Here is an 11,762-nt window from a genome sequence, read left to right on the forward strand (position 1 = left end):
ATGGTCAAGGCACCAAACTGACTCGGTGCTCGGTGACCATAGCTCATTGTTTGAGTCAACCCCAAGGCCCCAACTCAAAGTTTGACAGTGCAAAGTGGGTTTGTCCCGAAGCCTTGTTGCGGTCATGGTTAGGCTTTCGTTATAAGCTCATGCATAGTCAAATGTAGGCATTTGACTAAAGTCAGAGCGGTCCTCTCCATCTTGACCAAAGTTATGGTTTGACTTTGTCCCACTTGGTTCCGACCACTTCAAACTTAAGTGCACCTAAAGAGTCTTAGGTCTAAGTCAAACTTAGCCCCATCTTGGATGCAAACCCAGGCTAGGCAGCTTTGCTTTTCCTAGGCTCTCTTTTTCTGACTAGTAATTATCGTGTTCTTTTAATAAATCAGGCAGGGGTCCCCAGCTTTCCTTGTTAAAAAAAAAAAGTCCTAGGGCAGTTTGTTTTTTCTAGTTGCACCTGGCCTGATCTGACCTAAATGATTTAACTAGACATGGTCACCTGTTATTGGTCTCACCTAGCCCAGTTTTACCTATGGTGTAAGTGGGTTTGGTCTGCACACCTGGTTATGGACCGAGTGTTGCTCGCTCGAGCCAAAAGAAATAATTGTCATTCTTTTTTATGTAAATGATGCAATGACAAAAATACCCCTGCAACGAAGATAGAGCATTGAATAAAATTTGAAATGGATCCTACCCAATTTCAAATTGGTTCAGTTCTTGTCATTCTACTTTGCTCTCTCAATTGGATTTGATAGGATCCATATAATGTGACCATTGGGGAGTATGGATCTGGATAGCTCTAGTTCAAGCATAGATCAAAAACCAAAGTGACTCATTTTAAGTCTTATCGAACCTAAATTAGTCACAGGTTCTTCATGATTGATCCACAATTGCTTGTTACGAACATATTGTAATTAAGTATGTATTATGGACCTTTGGTATTGGATCCATCATAAGTAGATGTCATTTTGAACTTAAAAATGAATGGATCAATCTTTCTCAATCCGTTGATGACCCAACTATTCATGAAATGCAACAATGTTGAACATACATTGCACACTAAATCAAGTTGTGCAATTCAATTTTGCTCTTATTTTAATATAAATTGCCCGCAAAGTCGATCGAAAGAAACATAGTTCAATGAATTATTAGATTCATTTTAAATAGAATCATCTTCTGCAATCATAGGTTTCGTTATTTGAAAAGTTTTTAATGCATTAATATCCAATTATCTATATCTAGATTTGCACCAAGTAGTTTGACGAGCATATTTCTTGATTTGACTATCTTATCAGTATATTAAGGTCAATAAAAATATGGCTTTATCATATTTATAAGTGAAGCACAAAGTTAAACATGGATCCAGGTCCAAATTCACTTTGTGAAGCTTGGTCATTCTCTTAGGGCTTGAATACAAACTTAGAAGATCCAAGTCATTTGGATTGAGAATTCTCTTGTTTTGTTGCGGGTATTTGAGGGTTTGGCAGACCCCTACCAGTTCTATAACTATACCATAGGGATTCGAACTTACAACCTTTCAACATAAGGTGATGTGCACTAATTACTCCTAACACACAAACGGAGCCCCCCCCCCCCGTTGGTATTTCAAGTTTTGTTATAAAGAGGTTTTTGTGTGTTGAGTTGGTTTTAAATTCATATGCATTTTCGAATAATCATTTTGGAGCGTTTAGGGTTTGTCTAGAGGAATGATGACACAAGAACGAAACTGACGCAGACAGTATGAGCATTTGATCTTTACCGTCTAATTTGAATCTTGATAGTCAAGGTTCTTTCCAAGTGTATGCATGTGTTTCGTATCAGACGCTGCCGTAAGTGACCCCGCAATAAATCTATATGCGTAATTAAGGTGAATCGTTTGTTGATTTCCTGATGGACGAGCCAAAACCCATGGTCATCTCATGTACGAATTTGAACTTTATGGATAGTTATGGACATGCTTCTTTATTAGGCTTAGCTTATCTTGTCCGCTTATCTTGAAAATGGATTGTATAGATCATCTTAGTTGAGACCCATTCTGACCATTGCCAAAAATAGAAATTTATGCATGGCCAGGGATGTGAATTGCTCGGGTTAGATATCTGACTGATCCAAATCGGTTTAGTCGGGTTTATCACTCAACATCCTAGTGGATTTTGATTTGGTTTAAGAGTTTTTATAACCAAATCCAAGTGGGGGGACATTTGAAGCAGATTACTTGTAAAAAAAGAGTCTAATTTGTGATTTAACCTAATCAGATTTGAAATGAAGACTGAGTTCAGCCTATCCGACTCTAAATTTGATTAGGCCATATCCTATTATCTAGGATTCAATAATACTTATATCTGAACTGAATCTAACTTTGGGAGAAAAAGGAAAATGAACAAATTAAATAGGTTAAACGAGTCAGATTTGTTGGTCTAGAATCCAAAATCTGGTTTGGCCTTTGCAGACTTCCCAAACCCTCATTATAACCATTGTTCAATTAATTATGCAAAAAATAACCATATTGCACAGCAAAAAATGACGTATTTTAAAAAATGCCCTACAATTTACCAAATCTGCCAAATGAACTCTGCAGGTTTTCAAAAATTTTTTATGCTTTTACCCATGGCAGGTGCAATTTTTTTATTTTCACACGTCATGACTTTAAAATAATAAACCCACGTAACTCATCAAGAAAATCGCAACTGAAGTTGCGATATTCCAAAAATGATTGAAAATTTTCAAAAAAATTGTGAAACTCATGACGAGTTTCGCATGCTAATATGAAAAAATCAGAAAAAAATTTGAAGTCTGATAATTGCGAAATTGCAGACAAGTATCACATGAAGTATTGCGAAATTCTAAAATATTTACAAAAGTCAGATGTTACAAAATTTCTTATTCGAATCGCACTTGTATTGTAAAATAACTTTTTCTCGCAAAATTTTGTCCTATATAAATACGCTTTTAGGTTTTTTTTCTTTTACTCATTTGTATATGAAAATAGTGGTAACCTTATTCCTCCTCCTCCTCCCTCTAGAACCTCAACTCTTCCGACAATTTTCGTAAAAGTTGTTCGCTCTATATCATGAAAAATTGTGTTATCCTTCTCCTCCACTTCTCTGATTAGCTATTAAGGTTGTAGTATCTTTTTCTTCTTCTCATTTATTGTTTAAGGTTTACGATCTTTATAAATTTTTTTTATATAGTTACTTATTATTTTACCATTACTTGTCAATATTATGTGATTTTGTCAATATTTATCTTTATTTGAATGGAGCTAGGGCATATTCAATTAGTTAGATATGACTGAGGTTGATTGTGCATAAGCATTGAATAGGGGTTGTGGAGGGTATTTGTGGGTTATTGATTTTCAAAGTTGTTAACTAGGTGATAGGTTGTGTAGTTGGTGTAAGCAGTTATGATGGTTACAGAAATAGTATTTGTAAATTACTTTATCACTGAGCAACCCCTTTGAAGATTTATAATGGTCTCTAAAAATAACATCTATAAGGAATTTGTAGCATTAATGTCTTATAAAACAGAATATATAGAAGAGTTAATGGTCATCCAGTATAAGTGCATTCTAAAATTAGATGGTGAATATATATGGATATATCTCCTGGATGATGATGACGTAGAGTCAATGTTATATAAGGACAATATTTACTTAGGTGCTAGTAAAATTACACAAGACATGATCGAAAGTAATATACAAGAATGAAATGATAAAAATCTTGCAGATAATGTGCATTTATCTCAGCTACCAGCTATTGAACTCACTCTTTTGGCAAACATCTCACTGTCCTCAATAGTTAATGAGACAAACCAGTGCAGATGACAAATCTAGGTAAAGGTTGACAATATTTCTAATTTATACTTGAATTGGAGGTTTTATTTTTTTTTAATCTTGAAAGTTGAGAATGCATGAATGCATTTTTTAAAGCAAAGAGAGCTATAAATATGACAAGTTTTGATTTACTTTATGCAATCAATCATTCATTTTGCACTAGCAACGATAACAGGCACAATGCAGAATCAGATGATAGCAATGATTTTAAGTATACCATATAGGTTGAGTCAGACTTAGATACAATAGGGGATGATCAAATTAGTGATGATTTGGAACAAGTACTAGTGGGTGAAAATGATGCGCTCGAGGAGTCCTTTATGATGCTTCCTGCTTATTGTCATCATTTGATGTTGGCAAAAGTTAGTTTAGACTGATATAGATAATAAATTTATGTACATGTTTCTATCCTTTCGGTCATGCTTCGATGGGTTTGTCAAATGATGTTCTCCACTTTTTATGATAGATGACACCTTCCTAAACAAAAATACATGAGTATTTTGTTGTCTGCCCATATGATTCATGCTTTGGTGATATGTTTTTGTAGCATTTTGAGTGGTGGATAAGGAGTCAAACAAGTCATGGATAAACATTTATATGAGGGCAATCTTTCAAATCATTACTGTGATAAATTTTGTACACTTGAATCGTATCAAGTTACATATGGTACTTATCCATCTCATTCGATTGTCGATAATGTCTCAAATGTTGCTCCTTCGACCCTTATTTTCATCTTACCATCAATGCTAATTAAGAAAGCATGACAACCTAAAGTTAAGAGACAAAAAACCTATACAAGTGCAGTTTTGTCTCACGAGCTTAGCCATAACGGGCAGCAACACGATTAAAAAGTAATGTGTGAGTATTTGATGCATTTAGAAAGTAGTCTATGACATGCGTCTTTGTAGTTTACATAATATTTTTTCAATATTGTGTTTATTTTGTTCAAATACTCATTCGATTTAATATTATGTTGCAAATTCATTTTTTTAGTATGAATTGGTTACAATATTTGCGCAGAATGGTCAACCACTATTGTGCAAGACATTCCTAGGCAATTAGAAAATGAGTCCTAAGCTTGCAACAATGAAAGATAATGAAGAGTCTAAGACGGTGCATGAATTTGCACTTGTGGATGAAAAATGATGAAGAGTCTTATCATGTATACACATTTGTTTATGAATGAATCATATATATAACAGTGAATGAAGTTGTCTGATCTTGTTTTTTATTTGATATGTGTAATTTGTGTAAAGGTACATACGGATTTTATAACTAGTGACTTTTCGCATTAGGAAGGAATTTTGTAATGTACATGCAAATTTTATTTCATTCTTTTTAAATTAGAAAAAAACTTTGAAATTGTGAAATTCTTTGTTCTTGCAAATTTTTACCAAAAAATTCTTATTCACCTCTACCATTCACAAGAGATTCATCGAAAAATTCGTTGGAGGGCCTAAATTCGGGGTTTGAGAAAATAGAGCATCCAAATGCAAAAGAAGGGGTTGAGAAATGAAGTATCATTCTTTCACAAAATGAAGTCGCTCATACATTGCATTCATTCAATCCTTTCACAAAATAAAGATTTTCATACATTGTATTAATTTTATTTTTTCACAAAACAAAGTCGCTCATATATTGCATTCATTCCATTCTTTTATAAAATGAAATCACTTTTCACTGCCTCTTTGATGCGAAAAAAGCAAAGTATAGGCAAATATACCTCCATCTCTTGGGCTTCAAGAATACTGCATATCACCGCATCTTTGATAGAGAGAAAATACTTTACTTTGTGTTGTTCTCCTATACATCACATTGAACACTAACTTATAGACTTTTAGTTTCATATCCCACCCATACCATGAGATATAAAAGGAGTCCTCAAGAATGTTGGATATCCCACCATACCACATGATCGAACGGTGACTGTGAGATACATCAACTTTGTGTTGATAAGAAGATATATCATCATCATTTTTGTTCTCTATGATGAGAATGGATTGCTAATTTTATTTTCAATGTCACCCATACCATAAGATGACCTTACCAAAAAAACTCATTGTCGATGATTTTCCATCAATCGAAGTGTCGTTGATCTTCTCATGCTTGGTCTTAGGAAAATGTTTACAATTTCTTACTAGTACAAACTTTCACAAATATTTTGCAATACTTCATGTGATACTCGTTTGTAATTTTGCAATTATTGAATTTTCATAAATTTTATAATTTTCGTAGATTATCGTCGTAAATTTTTTAAAATTTTGCAATCATTTTTAGAATATCGCAACTTCAGTTGTGATTTTTTTGACGAGTTTCGTGGGTGTGTTATTTTAGCATCATGATGTGCCAAAATAAAAAAATTGCACTTGTGATGGGTAAAAGCCTCTAGAAAAAAATGAGAATCTACGAGAATGTCTATTTGGCGGATTTGATCAATTGCGAGGCATTTTTGTTGTATGGTATAGTCATTTTCGTTAATTATAACCCTACAAAAAATGTGTATATTGAAACATGAAAATTTCAAATATTATGGGCCATCAATTTTTGAATCGGTGGAACAACCTACATAAACATATAAACATAGGGATGCAAACGGATCTGATCTGTGTCAGTTAAATACATTGAAAAGTCAGATCGGGTTGAGAACAGCCGAAAAACATAAAACGCCCATACAGGCCGGTCTGTTTGCATCCCTACTTACACATCATAATTGCACTCTCCAAAACCCAATTCTTTCTAACCAAACCTTGTAGATAACATCGATATGGCCTGGTCTACTCAAACAAAAAGATTAAAAAAATGCAGTTTCATTTCTAATCATTAACATGTAATGGTGCCATGACCATATATTTATATGAAATTTTCATATAACATGTAATCATTTAAAAACTACATTTTGATATGTTAATACATAGCATGCATTTTGATTAAAATATAATAAGAAAACTATGATTAAAATTTAAAAAATTTAAAATTTAAAAATTTAAAATAAAGTTTTTACGACTGTGGTTCATGTTAGGGCAGGACAATGGGCGGGCCCGTTTAGTGGATGGGCTTGATCAAGCCTAACCAGTTGACCAATTGGGTGGGGCATATGCCCTGTTTGGGTAAGGCACGGGTCTTATGCAAAACCCACAGCCTGCCCGTTAGGTCCATGCACCTAATTTGGACTGGGTCGGGCTGAGATGCAAGCCTTCATATATCACAACATTTCTCTTTCATGTCTTTGAATTCATAGGTTATTTAAACAAAATTTTTAAAAAATGCAAAAGAAAATATGGGATTCAAGATGGATTCATTTTTTAATCATATATTTGACCCGATTTGAACATATATATATATATATATATATAATCATATATTTGACCCGATTTGAGCCTACAGGTAGCCTATTATCCCGTGGACTGGCCCGACCTGACTCATGATTTTGTCGAGTCAGGTTTAAGCCCAGTTTGAGTCTGACCTTCTTTCGAAAACTAATCTCAAGCCCGACCCTTTCTAACCGGAACACAGGCGCCGGGACTGTTGTCCGGCACTAGTTCATGCCACCAAAATACGTGGCTAAAAATGGCATCCTGTGAAGTGGTGTCTAACTCCTGTATCCTGCTCTTCCTTTTGCTTCTCACTTTTGCCTTCCTAAATAAACTCACCCCAATTTAAACTCATAAAACTACAACTAAAAGCAGCACTGACGAGAGAGAGAGAGAGAGAGAGAGAGAGAGAGAGAGAGAGAGAGAGAGAGAGAGAGAGAGAGATTGCTCATTTTGTGGGAATCAAGAAGCCCACATATCATCTTGTGGTCGTGCAATCCTTTTGCTCGCTTACATTTGGCGACGCACGCCACCGAAACGTAACAAAGATCATGAACTTGAAAATTTCAGGAACACTAAAATTCATGATCTTGTTTACTTTGCTGCTGTAACTAAATCGAGCAAACTACCCATGTTGGTGTTCTTTTCTGTGCAAAGTTCTTTATTGACAGCACGTTTTGGCTGTCACCAGAAAGCGACCAAGATCATGAACTACACAAACATATAACGCCCTATTATGACAAACACTAGAATTCATGGCTGTTGGTCACATAGCCCCCCCAAAAAACCAATTTGTTTTTGTATTTTTAGAAAAAAATAATTTATTTTTATCTCCAAACTTTATACATAAAAAATACTGGCTAGTAGTTGCTAAACTTTTTATTTTAGGTTAGGAATGCAAGTTTTACTCATTTTAGCAAAAAGTGTTTCTTGTATGACATCTTAAATATTTGTGCTCCTATATTTAGGAAGCTGCTGTTATGGCCTTGGAAGGCAAATTGGCTATGAATAATCAGATATGCAACAATGGTTTTTCCCATGTGGAAATTGTTGATTAGGATGGGAGTGGATTTGGGAAAGAGAAGGCACTAGAAGTGGGGAAGGAACAAATGCATATATATAAGGAAAGTATTACTGTGCATCATGGACACGGATCTATTAAAGGTATCGAAATGATGCTTCTTTGCTACCAAGTATCTACGTTAGAGATAATGTGAGTAACCCTTGGTAATGGGTTTGGGGCATTTGGGCCCAACTGATCCAGATCCACTTGGGTTTTGTTCTCGCATCCCTTTCTTGATTAAGACCACATCAAGACCAAGTTCTGAATCTGCCCCAAATCCCACTTTCGTTTTCCTACTTTTGAGGACAGAAAATGTGGAAGTACTAATATGGCATAGGATAAGGAATCTCATTACGATTGAGGGTGGTGAGCTTACACTGGTGGTTGGGGAGGGGGGTGTCCATCTAAGTTTTCCTTTGTGGGAGCTAACATTGGTGAGAAATAGGATTTCTCGCCATCAATTTTCCTGTCAAAATTGTGAGAAATTGAAGATCTTGCCCATTTTGTATATATTGTGAATTTAGCATGATTTTAGTGCAGTATATTAATTTTAATTATTTTCTTTTGATTTTAGCAAAATGTATCAATTTTAATTATTTTCTTTTTTTTGTTTTGTATTTTCCTTTATTTTGTCATATTTTTCTTATAAACAGGCAAATAATTGCCCAAAATTCAAATTTGTGATATTTTAAGCAAGATTTTTCCTTTTGAAGAAAACTCCAAGAATGGGATTTGTGACACTCTTTTGCGAAAGCATCGAATCCTAATAGTTTGCAACATTGGTTGGACTTGTTGGATCGTTGAGCTAACGTAGAGTAGGGGTGGCAATCGGGTCGGGTTGGCGGGTTGGCGGGTCGGGTTGGCGTGTCAGCATACCTCAACCCGAACCCGACCCGTTTATTAAACGGGTCAGCTGTGGCAAAAACGAACCCGACCCGTTTAATAAACGGGTAACCCGACACGACCCGCCAACCCATTTAATAAATGGGTTGGGTCGGGTAAACGGGTTTTCAGGTTGGCGGGTCGGGTTGGCGGGTTGACCCACCCGCCTAACCCGTTTATTAAACGGGTCAGCCGGGTTGGCGGGTTGGCATACCCCCAACCCGAACCCGACCTGTTTAATAAACGGGTTACACGGGTCGACCCGTTTATTAAACGGGTTGGCTTAAGCCCAACCCGAACCCGCCTAAGAGGCGGGTTGGCGGGTCGGGTCAGAAATTGCCACCTCTAACGTAGAGAGTCTAGAGATTCCCAAAATATGAAAATTGATGGTAATAGTTCGGGATATGCAAAAGAGTGTTTTTGCCATAATCGTCCCTACCTTATTGGGCTATAAACAAACCCACTTACCATTTTGCCTTTCTCCAGAAATCCCCATAATCTTATTAAACATTCCAAAGATCACCCTTCAAGTAGGGATGGTAAACAAATCGAACAAACCAAACAGGACACATTCTTGTTCGACTCATTTACTAGGAGACCGAGCTTGTGTAACCGTATATTTATATATTATACTTAATACACACACACACACACACACATATATATATATATATATATATATATATATATATATATATAGAGAGAGAGAGAGAGAGAGAGAGAGAGAGAGAGAGGGAGAGAGAGAGAGAGAGAGAGATGGGTCCATGCTCAACCCATTTGGTGCTAAACAAACTTAATCTTGGATGTCGTTGGATCTCGTTTAGATCCAATGGCATGAATACCAAGTACTTAACCCATTTGCTTTTTGAATCCCTCTTCTCTCTCTGTTGCACATCTCTCTTATCCTCCCGCTCCTTTCTCGGTCGCCCATCCCTCTTATCCTCCTGCTCCTCTCTTGGTCACCTGTTGTTGTGCCTGCCACCATCACTGTGTCACTGTTGTCGCCACCATAGACTGTTGCTGCCACTGCTGCACCCACCACCTTCGCCTCCTCGCCACTGTTTGCCATCACTGTCCTTGTTGCCATCTTTGCCTCTTCACCATCATCTGTCCCCATTGCTCGCCCTACCCCTTCATCCGGTCGCTCCTCCGGCCTTTGTTGCGACCTTTGCCCCTTTCATGAGGATCGCTTCTTTTTTTTTTTTTATATGTTTGTATTGAATATGTGGCATATCAGAATATATTGCATGCAATGTTGCTGCCACATTTATCGTTTCGATAAGCCGCTTCATTAATGATTTGAAGCAAGATATAACTAACAGGCCAATTTAAATTTATTATGATAATCAAGCTGCCATCTCTCTTATGAAGAGTGAAGCGGATAATTCTAAAAGTAAACATATAATGGTAAAATATCATTATATTCATGACATTATTGAAATGAATGAAATCAAAGTCAATTACTTACCTATATTTGATATGATTGTTGATTCCTTGACAAAGAGCATATCGAAGAAAAATGTTCTCAAAACATGTATCCTGTATGAGATTAAGATATCTCTGATAAGACATATAGCTGGATGAGTAAAAAAAAATATATAACTCATTTCAGGAACCTTGATGCAAGTGAAATACTTCAATAGTGGGAGACAAAACCCTCCATCATGATTATATTCACATGGTCTAGTGGGAGATGTTGGTCATACATGACCATGGTTGGCCATGTTCACGCATAAGTTCATGCGTTGAGGAGAGAAGTTGGCCCATTCTCTCTCCAACGCATGAACCGCCCAATAGTGGGCCTATCCAAGTGAGACACATTCAAATGTGTTATATTTGGATAGACATGGAGTGAGTCAGTTACTATTTTTTTCTCTTTAGAGAGAAAATAAGTAGATCTCCTATTTTGCTAGGTAACGGCTACCCAGGATAAGAGTCTGACCAGAAACTCTCCTTTATTAAAGGAGAGGTTTTCACTCGAGGATAACCATCTACAAAATCACAAGTGAGATATCCTCCTTGAAGAAGGCCTGTTATGCATTTTCACCTCTCTTCTCCTTTCTCAGTCTTCATCTGTGCATAATGGGTTCGTCGATCCCTTTAGTGGATTGTTTTTGTTTGCTTAATTATTGCATAGCCTCATAGGGTTGTTGTTTCTCCTTTTATTTTTGAGAAAATAAAAAGAGGCATGTTCTTGGAGACTATATGATCTTTTTGTATCTTCTTATTTTGTTTACGTGAACCATAGATGAGGGTTTCTCAAACCCTAACCTGAGCCCCTCTTCCTTGCTTGGGCTTGAACTGGTTACTCTACCAACTTGGTTTTGAACCAGTTCAAGTGAGCCAACCCTTCCATTCTCTAGTTTTAGCCTAACAGACACATGTTCTTATGTATTTGAGGCATTTTAATTCTCTTATGCATTTGTATTTGTATATTATTTTTTTTGAGTTTAATTCAATGTGGCCATGTGTGCTTTTAGCTTAAATTTGTGTGATTAGTTTGACACAAAGCAGATGTTGATGTTTCTTTTTTTTTTTGAAATAATTAGCTTAGTTTATATCTTAATTAAAGTTGTAGATTAGATTTTTGATGAGTGAATTTATTTCTTATGTATGCTAAGAAAGCATAAAATATTTTTTTTTCTTATTTTGGTATGGTTAGTCATCACTTGTT

This window comes from Nuphar pumila, chromosome 5, assembly GCF_984573655.1.
Source record: "Nuphar pumila chromosome 5, dmNupPumi1.hap1.1, whole genome shotgun sequence".
Lineage (NCBI taxonomy): Eukaryota > Viridiplantae > Streptophyta > Magnoliopsida > Nymphaeales > Nymphaeaceae > Nuphar > Nuphar pumila.